This window comes from Notolepis coatsorum (assembly GCF_963971535.1).
Source record: "Notolepis coatsorum genome assembly, chromosome: 17".
Taxonomy (NCBI): domain Eukaryota; kingdom Metazoa; phylum Chordata; class Actinopteri; order Aulopiformes; family Paralepididae; genus Notolepis; species Notolepis coatsorum.
The window spans coordinates 73803151-73815347 of record NC_140181.1 but is presented as its reverse complement, the minus strand read 5'-3'; positions in this window follow the sequence as shown (position 1 = coordinate 73815347).

Here is a 12197-nt window from a genome sequence, read left to right as displayed (position 1 = left end):
GAAGGTCGAACGGTATCTAATGTTGCGGGTTTGGCCAGGGCCGGACTGGGGAAATAATTCATACCGGGAGATATAGCGCGAAATATAGCCCCAATCAGGCCACTTTTTAAGCGGGGGGTCTGGGGGTCCCCCACCAGGAAATGTTTTGTTACAAAGACTTAATTTCCTGCATTCTGGTGAATTTTAGTGCATGTGAACCCAAACTAATGCGCCAACAATTGCTTAGTACAATGTACTGTTATGGACCTCAAATAAAACTGTTGTGGCACTAGCAATGCTACTCTCTCCACCTTCAAAAAGAAAAAAGCAAGAGCACAACATATTTTTCTATTTACTATTATAATACAGTTAACCACTCTCTCCTGTAAGGGCCTTTCTTTTTCTTTGTTTTATCCCTCTCTCCTCCACCCTTTCTCTTTCTTCCACTGTCCATCTTGACATCAACGTTAATTGACTTTTGCTCTCTGATCTCTCCCGAGTCCCTCACTACCTGGCTCATTGCCTGGCTGTTATTCTGCATCTGAGTGCCGTCTGCCATTCCATTCGCCGCCTCCGCTGTCAATCAGTTGTATCGCCTGGTCCCGCCTCCACCAATCACAAGCGGCTCCATTGTGTGTTTGTGATCCGCGTGAGGGAGAGAGTCAGATAGTTCTCCAACTCTGTCGCAGACAGTGAAATCCTGGTTGTTCCCCACCCACCTAGGTTATCTAACTATCGCGCCGCGCCGCCGCCACAACTAGAAACAATGACCTGGCAAAAAAAAATATATATAATAAAACATTTTTTTTTATTTTTTTTTTTATATATAATAATTTTTTTTTAAATCTGTGCAGGCCAGGCCACCGGGAAAACTCCCGGTGCTCCCGATGGCCAGTCCAGGCCTGGGTTTGGCTGAGGCTTGTCTACCCTATGAATTTATGAATCTATGAATGAATACATGGTACATTTGGATAAAAGCGTCAGCTAAATGACTAAATGTAAATGTATATCAAGTCCTAGGTTGATTGGATCAACACATTAACTATTTATGTTCCTATAACTAAATAGTTATGAATCTGAAACCTGGGTTATATTTCATATCTGAGATCGCGTCTCGCTCTGCCATATTGAGATATCATCTCCATGCACATATTGTGCACGTGAAAAAGATGACACATGCACGTCACTTGCACGTGACCACGCCTACTCCTGTGTGTTCCTACAAGACACAGGAAGTGGTCACGCGTACGCCCTTCCTCATCTTTTTCCATGCGTGGATTTGTTCATATGCACTTTCAACCAGTGGAACATTATTATGAAGAGAAGGGAGAAATTGAAGCATGTTGGACTTTCGCCAGAGTTCCCCAGCCCCCGGATGCTCGTTGGCGCGGCCATACGGAGCGGCGACCCTATACTGAACTTTCCTCGATTCCTAACAGTGAACCAAGGGACTTCGCACAGTGTTTGGCGGTCGAGCCACGCCGCGCACAGGTAGGGCCAGCATCGGCAACTCTTAGTACTAGCGTTTTCACTACTGCTCGTTGTCCCGTGAGACGACCGGGCGGTGTGATGGCGCGGGGGCTGTGTATTTGGATGAATGTGGTCAACATGACACGTTGTTAAATGTTTTTCCAATTATCATGGCACGCACAGCTACTGCTAATTCTGTTGTTTTTCAGGACGCCGCTCCCAGGTGTCCCGCCGGGGCTGTGTTCAGTTTTCCCACCGCTTAACCATTACATTACTGAAGGTCGAACGGTATCTAATGTTGCGGGTTTGGCCAGGGCCGGACTGGGGAAATAATTCATACCGGGAGATATAGCGCGAAATATAGCCCCAATCAGGCCACTTTTTAAGCGGGGGGTCTGGGGGTCCCCCACCAGGAAATGTTTTGTTACAAAGACTTAATTTCCTGCATTCTGGTGAATTTTAGTGCATGTGAACCCAAACTAATGCGCCAACAATTGCTTAGTACAATGTACTGTTATGGACCTCAAATAAAACTGTTGTGGCACTAGCAATGCTACTCTCTCCACCTTCAAAAAGAAAAAAGCAAGAGCACAACATATTTTTCTATTTACTATTATAATACAGTTAACCACTCTCTCCTGTAAGGGCCTTTCTTTTTCTTTGTTTTATCCCTCTCTCCTCCACCCTTTCTCTTTCTTCCACTGTCCATCTTGACATCAACGTTAATTGACTTTTGCTCTCTGATCTCTCCCGAGTCCCTCACTACCTGGCTCATTGCCTGGCTGTTATTCTGCATCTGAGTGCCGTCTGCCATTCCATTCGCCGCCTCCGCTGTCAATCAGTTGTATCGCCTGGTCCCGCCTCCACCAATCACAAGCGGCTCCATTGTGTGTGTGTGATCCGCGTGAGGGAGAGAGTCAGATAGTTCTCCAACTCTGTCGCAGACAGTGAAATCCTGGTTGTTCCCCACCCACCTAGGTTATCTAACTATCGCGCCGCGCCGCCGCCACAACTAGAAACAATGACCTGGCAAAAAAATATATATATAATAAAACATTTTTTTTTATTTTTATTTTTTTTATATAATAATTTTTTTTTAAATCTGTGCAGGCCAGGCCACCGGGAAAACTCCCGGTGCTCCCGATGGCCAGTCCAGGCCTGGGTTTGGCTGAGGCTTGTCTACCCTATGAATTTATGAATCTATGAATGAATACATGGTCTGCATCCCCTTAACAGTTGTGTGTATTGAGCCATACTGTATTGTACCCATTCATTCATTCATTCATCCCTTTACACGGGTGGACGGTCTGATGATGGGGCTCAGGACAGGTGTGCCGTGCTTAGAGAAGCAGGTGGCATCTGTCCTTTGCCCTGACATGGTAGAGCGGTATCCCGCCCGGAAGCCGACGCCAAGGGGCGAGTCGGCCCGGCAGGTGGCTGAGTGGGCTGATGAGGCTTGTATCGCCGCAGTGCAGAATTTAGCAGCAACTAATAACATGCTCAATTGGCTGCTTTTCTGTCGAAAATGGTGTCGGGGTGGGGTCTTAGGGCCAGCCGACGTCAAAACCATCGCGTGAGGTTTTGAGGTTATTCAGCTTTTGACCGAGCAGCTGCAAGCTATAACCGCAGGGAGGGCTAGGATGCTGTCGACTCTTATTCACAGTCATCTGTGGTTGGAGCAGTTTCCCCTGGAGGAGGAGAGGAGAATTCTGCTCCTCAGGGCCCTCCCCCTCTCCGTGGATGGACTTTTTGGTTGTCAACGGAGGCGCGTGCTGTATTTGACCGGGGCCCCACGCCGCCCCACACCGCGCAGCCAGGCATGAGAGCACGGTCTCGCCAACGGCTGCTGCGAGACCCCCGACCAGCGGCCATGTGTCCCCCGCCTGGGATAACCTGGAAACAAAGAGAACAGGTTATCAAGGTGCCGACAGCCTCGGCGGCCGAGGGATCGGCTGTATTAGATGGGCACGCCCTAACAAACCGGGATTCAGGGCTCTGTTGTATCCCCTCTGGCTGCGGACCGCATTCTTCCAGTGAAGCGCAAGCGGCCCCACATGTTGCTTCTCATGAAGACAGGGACTGACACCCAGCTGCTGGCTAGGCCTGGGTCTGTCTATGAGAATGTTGTACTGTCAGGACTCAGGCTCCCGCACCACACGTCCTGCGTGTGCATTTGGTGAGCCTGGTGTTGTATGTGACGATGGAGCAGGGTTCCCTGTATCTAAACATTTTTGTCAGAGTGGGAACCCTAGGCCCAGGAGGTCACAGCGCGGGTTCCCCCAGCCCCGCCCTCGCCAGGCCGGGTATTACGTTAGTGCCTCCCCCGTCCGGACTTCCAATCCTAGCAGCGGTAGTGAGTCAGGCACACGTAGTTTGGGTGGTAGTAATATCACTACAGGGCTACGGTGAGTAGTGACTCACCTTATCGGGCAGCGTGGGGACCACACACCATGCATGTCCAGCCGCAGAGCAGGCTATCCCCAGCAAGCTACGGGAAGATGCTCAGCGGGGGAACTACCTCATTCACCAGGGGTGATGAGCGCTCCCCCCGTATCAGACCGCCCTTTCTGTCGTGGTCCCCCCTTGGGTGTGATTGCCTCGTTGGTAGAGTCAGGGTGCGATATCCCGACTCCGCGAGACATCTTGCTTGCGCGGTTGGCGAAACCAGGGTTTGCAATGCACAGCGGGAGGGACCGGGTCACCTATCTACGATTCTTAGCGGACCAGTGCCAGTTGGCGGCGGGGCGCTTTGGGATTTTTACCACGTATGGCTACAGAAGTGCCATATGTCGGCGTGAATGGAGAGAACGCTGAACACTTGTGTTACAGTTTGCACACCCCCACCCTCCGTTTTTGGGTTTGGTACAGACTCTATTGTCAGAGTCCGCGGTAGTGACAGCTCTGGCCGAAGAGATTCGTTCTCTGGTGGCGAAGCAGGCCATCGTTGTGGTCCCATGGGAGGACGTGATGAGTGGCATTTACTCTCGATATTTTCTGGTGCCCGAGAAATCGGGGGGGTGTCAGACCCATAATGGACCTGTCCCATGGAAGGTTCAGAATGTTGACGGTCAAACACCTGTTATGCGCTGGCAGAGTGGGAGACTGGTTTTATTGTTTTATTGTGGATCCCCATTAGTCTACACCAGGGGTAGGCAACCCTAGGCACGCGTGCCTGCATAGGCACGCGGGGGCATTTGCATAGGCACAGGGGGCAGCATTAAAATATTATAGTGAAATATTTTGCACTGTTGTCGCATTTATCTTGTTGAAATCCTCCCACAGGTTCTTTTTACTACCACATATTTAATTGAGACCCTTTATTTGTTTATTATTTCAATTTAACTGGAAATACATTGCTACATCATTCAGTAACATTTGCAGAGCCTTATAACAAAAACATTATTACGGTCACCATTGTGACCAGTGGGATTAATCAACAAATTGTATTATTTATCTTTCTATTTCATTGAGCATTGCACATTTTAAAAGCCATTTTTTTTACTCAAAATGTGAGTATTACCAAGTCAACTTGTGTTCTTAAAACAATGACAATAAACATCGTTTTATTAGGTTGAAATAATGTGGTTGTGTACTTATTTTTCTGTTAACTTATTATGGATTGAAAACTGAAAACCTTAATGCACAGTAACTGAACTCAATATTTTTAAGTTCTGGTAACTTATTATTATATTTTTTTTACAGTGTAGTCTTGCGATCAATCAAAACTTATTTACACGATATACCTCACATTCACCCTCCATTCACATCCTGGTGTTCTCCATTAGGCCTGTAGGTGGAGCTATGACAGCACACGTACAGTGTGTGATGTGTCCAAAAATGAATGGGCAAATGTGAGTGAAATGGTCGCACTGTATGCAGCTGTTTGTCTGCATTGCATCCCCCCCCCCCCCCCAACTCAGATTTAGGGTTGATACAACCATCATAATAATATTGTTAATAATAACAATAACAATAATGATGTAATAATGTAAAAATTATCATTAAAAAGACCTGATTATGAGAAAAACTAAATACGATGTGTTGTGAAGGATCAGATTAAACCGAATATATATATTTATTTATGGATATATATTTAATAGTATTTGTATATCGTTTGATATCCCTTGTGTATTCCTTGTACATATACACGGAATATCCCTTTATTCTACTACAGCCCATAGTAGTTCATTCTCTTATTGGACAAAAGGACCAGGCGCCAGGGACAAGCCCCTGGCGTTCAAGTTCAAAGGTACCGACGAGACATGCCCTTACTAGCCTCAGCTCCGCGCAGGAATACGGCTACCGAAAGCAGAGCGGCACTACTTGTCCACCGTGCATATAAATATGGCGCAAGAAATGTAGAATTCCTCTTAGTCCTTTACCCTTCTACCCAACTAAGTAACAAGACGTGAAGCCTCACCCCACGATACCGCGTGCGGTGTAGTACGGCCTGTTTGGCCTTAGAATAGCAGTGAGACCTCGTGCGAATTAATAGCTGAATTGCCAGAGTTTGGCACCGTATTTCTATTAAGTAATAATAGTCTATTATGTATGGTGCATCGTTCGGTTAGAGTTCTAAAGTGAGCAGCACCCCCATCGTTTCCTCGCGTTATCTAGAGTCTTAACCAAGTTGGGCAGACCACGCGTGGTGCTTTCATCCGAGGAGTTCTAGGCGAGGACGAGTGGACCTGCACATTGGATTACCTACCCCGACGACTGCTGAGCCCTATACGGCATGGAATATCTATTTGCTTTGGTGCTTTGATTTGTGGAGCGGATAATCGCCAACACCGGTGAGTGTTGGATTTACCCCGAGAGGAGCCAAGGTGAGACGGCGCTCAGACCAGACTGAGGTCGCCTCGCTTCTTCTCCGTTGTGGACCTAAAGCTACAGCTACAGCTATCGTCTACAAGAGAGCCCAAGTGTATTCATCTGCGGATCAAGGTTCTACGGGCACTGTGTTCTGTACCTGAACTCTCCCTAGAAATCGTTGACCAGACGGGATACAGCCGACGGCTCTCCTACCCCCCCTACTGGCTTACAACCGGCGGGACCCCTTCAGTATATTATCCAGCTATAATCATTAAGTGACCATCGCTATAATTCCCTAAGAGCCAGGTTGTATACTTGCTTCCTGTGTAACCAGAGATTGGACATTCAGTGTTGATTTGCCTACGAGTACTCATTTGCCTTACAAGTGCATTCAAATCATAAATGTAATAAGTAACTATTATATGTACCCTTTGCTATATATTAAATATTTGACTTATACCTTTGTGTGGACCTGATTTCATATGTGGGAAAGTGTTCATCATACTTAGATATCGTGTACTGTATGGCCAGTAATTAAAGTACATAAAGCGGTAGTGGTTTAATGATACCATACTTATCAATACAGTCAGGGAATTGTACCCCTCAGTTACAATTGGTCCTTCGAGCCGGAGGGTAATTAGTGTAATATTAATATAGTGGTATTAATATTGAAATGGCCTATGATGAACACTCCACGAAACGGTCCTCCTAAAGTAGAATGCCCGCAACGTAGACGACAGCCACCTCAGTACTTAGAGGATTACACTGTCAGTAAACTACCTAGCCTTCTACAAACAGTAAACGCAGTAAAAGTAGAAAGTAAAATTATGTCCGACCCTATCAACCAGGATACCCCGACCACAGAGGCCCTAGTGGGTTCTAATGTAACTGACCAAGCTCACGGTGGGGACCAGGAGGGAACTGACACGACTTTACCCCCCGCCAATACCGAAGAAGTAGTCCCCCCAGAGCTCCGGGAGGAAGACAACCCTCCAGAGGTGGAACTCTGCACGGAACAAGATGAGGAGAGCGCCGAGGAGATAGAGCTCCAGGACTCCCCAACGAGTACAGCCAGGAGCGGCTCACCTCTACAAGCGTCTTCCCCCAGCGAGGCAGAGAGGATGCTGTCACAGGCGTTCTTCGCCAGCCTGACAGCCTCTACCGAACGCGATCGACCTCAGGGTGAACGCGATCGACTTCAGGGTGAACGCGATCGACTCCAAGCACAGACGCTTAGCGAGCGCGAACAACTCCAAGCGCAGCAACGGAGCGAAGAAGAGCACATACGTCTGGAGCTGAGATGCCTTCAGACGGAAGAGAATATGGCAAGAGAACGGGCCGACGCCCAGCGCGCCGCTGCTGGTGCCCAAAGAGAAGCAGATCTCACCAAGCGCGAAGCCGAGCGCGACAGACTACAAGCGCAGCTAATGGAGCAGCTGATCACCAGGGCAACACCCCCTCCCTCCACAAGGGGTTCCAGAGCCTCGTCAAGACACACGTCAAGGGCACCCTCCCCTAACCGAGCAGGCGACCTTGAACTCGACCACCAGAGAGAGTCTACACCCCCCTCCGAACTCATTCCCCGACCGGTCCAAGTGAGACCCAGCTACAAGGAAGGAACAGCGGACACCGCGGAGAGGCTAAATAGACGACTACAGGATCTAGGTGACCTGGCAGAAGAAGAAGAGGGAGAAGAGGAGAGTCAAGCCCGACAGCAGCACATTACTCCACAGGACCAGGAGGTCCAGTACAGCCCAGGCTATACCCCCGCGGCTCTGCGCTACAGACCCCCGACTCGACTCACGGGTGAGCATGACGCACGACCAGTCCCGAGGAATAGCACCTGGACCAGCGGGCCATGGTACCCTGCCAGTACCAGCCCACCGAGAGGCGTAAGAAGAGACTCGCCCAGGAGGCCTCTCTTCCAACGCTCACCGATGTGCCAGCCATCCATGGCGTCATACATTGGCACACCGACGTTTCCAGACTTCACCCATGAGAATCGAGCACAGTACACGGAGCTCCGGATGTGCTTAGAGACAATGATGGTGGATGTCGCTGATGAACGCCACAAGTATGCAATATTATTGAAGCACCTGAAAGTGCCCCGAGCGCACAACATAGCGCTGGCCTATGCCACCTCTACGACCCCATACACCGCGGCTCTAGCAGCGCTGGACCAGAGATATGGACGTATATGGGATTACGTAATACAGGAGATAAGGCATATTGACCGCCTACCCCCAGCAACAGACAATCGCTCACTAGACGACCTGTCTATAAAAGTACAATCCCTGGTAGGGATGCTGGGGGCGCAACGAGAAAAGGGTATGCACGAACTATACGCAAACTCGAACGTCGAGAGGATTTTAGAGAAGCTGCCGCCCGCCCGACAGGAGCGCTTCAGGCGGCAAAGAGACCACCGTGATCCTAACGGTCCCGAGCCATCCCTCCTAGATTTAGCCGACTTCCTGGCGAGAGAAGTCAGCAGCCTACGGCTGGATACGTTCGTGCGGAGCACGCCAAGCTCCAGGGAGGGACCTAGGAGAGTAAACGATGGCCGAAGATCGGTGACTGTCATGCACCAATCAGAATCAGTACCGAGCAGCAAGAACCACAGTACCCCCTCGACGAAAGAGAAGTGGAAGATGGTGTGCCCGTACTGCGAGAAGGAACACTGGTTGTCACAATGTGACCAGTTCAAGAAGATGACCGCTGAAGAAGTAAGTCACTGGATAAAGTCCAACAGGCGCTGTTACAACGCGCAGTCACATGGCAGCCGAGTGCCGCCTAAAGAAGAGGTGTAGTCGGTGTGACGGAGCCCATCTGGATGTCCTACACGACAGTAACAAAAGAAAGCCTGCACCATCCAACAGCACAAAGGCAAGTGTTATGTACATTGACCCCGCTAGCAGCAGCGGCGCCCAGGTGCTCTTAAAGGTGGTCCGTGTAACACTGAGTTACCAAGATAAGGTCATGGACACTTACGCCGTCCTTGACGACGGGTCAGAGAAGACCCTTCTCCTCGCGTCCGCTGCGGCCCAGCTGGGGCTGCGGGGGAGCGAGAACCAGATGACGATTCGGACAATAAGAAGAGATCTAAAGACGATAAAGGGCGAGAATGTCTCCTTCACTATCGCAGCAAGCGGGCAGCCAGAGAGACGGTACAGGATTACTAATGCTTTCACCAGCCAAGAAATAGGACTATCGCAGTACACCTACCCCATCGCCAAGCTGATGGAGAAATATGTGCACCTGCGTCAACTACCTATACCGCTCATAGACGGTGCCACCCCGACCCTGCTGATAGGCTCCGACCATGCAGACCTCATAGTCCCGATAGACCGGGTCCATACAGGACCCAGAGGTTGCCCTGCAGCAGTCGAGACCCGCCTAGGATGGACATTACAAGGCCCCCTCGCCAAGTCTCTTAACCGAACAGCAGCCACTAGCTGCCTCCACTCCAGAGCGACAGAAGGAGACACCACACCCCTGCAGCATGTCGAGAGGCTATGGACACTAGAGACAATGCCCTTTAAGAACGAAAAGAAAGACATTCGTTCTAAGGAAGATATCTACGCTATAGCCCTCCTCGAGCACGGGACAAAGAGAGTCAACGTCAACGGAGTGATGAGATACGCAACTCCACGAGAGGGAATGCCCACCTTTCACGCCACAAAAGAGGCGACGGAGCGGTATCTATTGAACACAGAGCGGCGCCTAGCCAAAGACCCCGCTCAAGAGGCTGTGTACCGCGCTGAGATTAACAAGCGAATCACAGCGGGACACACAAAGAAAATTGACTGGCGACGTCGTGCGCTGCTCCGCGCCTCCCTGATCAAAGACGGCTTTGATCTCCGGCAGCGGGCCAGCAGCGACCCCCCAGCGAGCAGCGAGACCTGGATGGCGACCATCCCAGGAGAAGCCCAAGAAATGACACTAGGACTAGTCTGGCGCTTCAAAACAGACTCGCTCCATTATAGACACAAACCCCTGATCAAGGAGCAGGGAAGGTCGACGAGAATACCGACCACCAGATGGAGTGTATACAGAACACTCGCCAGACAATATGACCCGTTGGGATGTATTCTACCTTACACCACCAGGGCAAAGATGATTTTAAGAGCGCTATGGGACAAAGACCAGGGCTGGGACGATCCCATACCCGAACACCTTGCATCCACATGGAGAGAGTGGGAGACGGAACTCCGCTCACTCCCAGGTGTTAATATACGCCGCAGCTACTTCCCACCCACAGTGAGGCCAGAGACATGCAAGATCGACCTGCACGTATTCAGCGACGCCTCCGAAGTAGCCTACGGTTTGGTGGCTTACTTGCGTGCCCGAGAGGAGGGAGGAGAAATACATACTGCTTTCATCCTGGCTCGCTCAAGAATAGCCCCACGCAAGCAACAATCTATCCCGCGCCTAGAGCTCTGCGCAGCCCTAGCAGGAGCGCAGCTCGCCACGTTAATCCAACGTGAACTCACCATCCCGGTGCAAAGAACAATCTTGTGGTCAGACTCCACGACCGTACTCACATGGATCCGGTCTGATTCGTGCAGATACAAGGTCTTCGTGGGAGTCAGAGTCACCGAGATTCAAGAGTTAACAGAAGTAACCAGCTGGCGGTATGTGGACACCAAACACAACCCAGCTGACGTCATCACCCGGGGAATGTCCCTGGATGACCTCACCCGTCCCAACCTCTACAGTGACGGGCCAGAGTTCCTCAAGCTCCCCGAAGAAGAGTGGCCTACACCCACCCCACGGGAGGCGAGCAAAGAGGAGGCAGAGAACAAGAAACCTATGTTCTGTGGGTTGACACACACACTCGTCCCCACAGACCCGGTTCTAGACGATTGCCTCACCCTAGAGAGTGCGCAGCTAAAGACATTTCTGTGGCACCACCCAGAGGTTCAGCCCACAACTGACATTTCAGCAGCTGACTACGAAGAAGCAGAACTCCTTCTACTACAACGAGCCCAGAGAGACTCGTTCCCCGATGAGCTAGCCTGTCTACAGGGAGCAAAGCCCGTCCCATCAGACAGCAGACTGCTTCACCTGGCCCCCGAGAGCGACGCCCATAATCTCATCAGAGTGGGTGGTCGTCTGCGGAGAGCCCCAGACCTACCGGATGACGTTAAGTACCCGATAGTCTTGAACAGCCGACACAAGGTCACAGAGCTGATCATAAAGAAATACGACGAGGATGTGCACCACGCAGGGGCAGAGAGAGTCTTCGCGGAGATCAGACGTCGTTATTGGATACTGCAAGGGAGAGAAGCAGTGCGGCGCTTCCAGCGAACCTGTCTAGACTGCCGTAAGTGGCGCGCGTAGCCCAGTATACCCCGGATGGCTGACCTACCTCCCTGTCGCCTCCGACTCGGCGACAAGCCCTTCCACTCCACCGGTATGGACTGTTTTGGCCCGCTGTATATAAAGAGAGGAAGAGGAACCGAGAAGCGGTGGGGTATTGTATTCAAATGCATGACCACCAGAGCGATACATATCGAACTCCTTCCAACCATGAGCACAGACTCATTCCTTATGGCCTTCCGAAGATTCACATCACGGAAAGGAAAACCGTCTACATTGTTGTCTGATCACGGGACAAACTTCAAAGGCGGAGAAAGAGAGCTGAGAGAGAGCTTCCAAGCTATGGACCCAGAACTTAAGACCCACCTCGCTCCATCCCAGATTGACTTCCAGTTTAATCCCCCGAACGCACCTCACTTCGGTGGAACCTGGGAACGAGAAGTACGTTCCATAAAGACAGCCCTGTACGCCGTGCTTGGGGCCCAGACTGTGGCTGAAGAAGTCCTAATGACAGTCCTCACGGAGATCGAGGGAGTATTGAACTCAAAGCCCCTCGGTTACGTCTCAAGTGATGTAGCAGATGTCGACCCAGTCACCCCCAACACCCTCTTGATGGG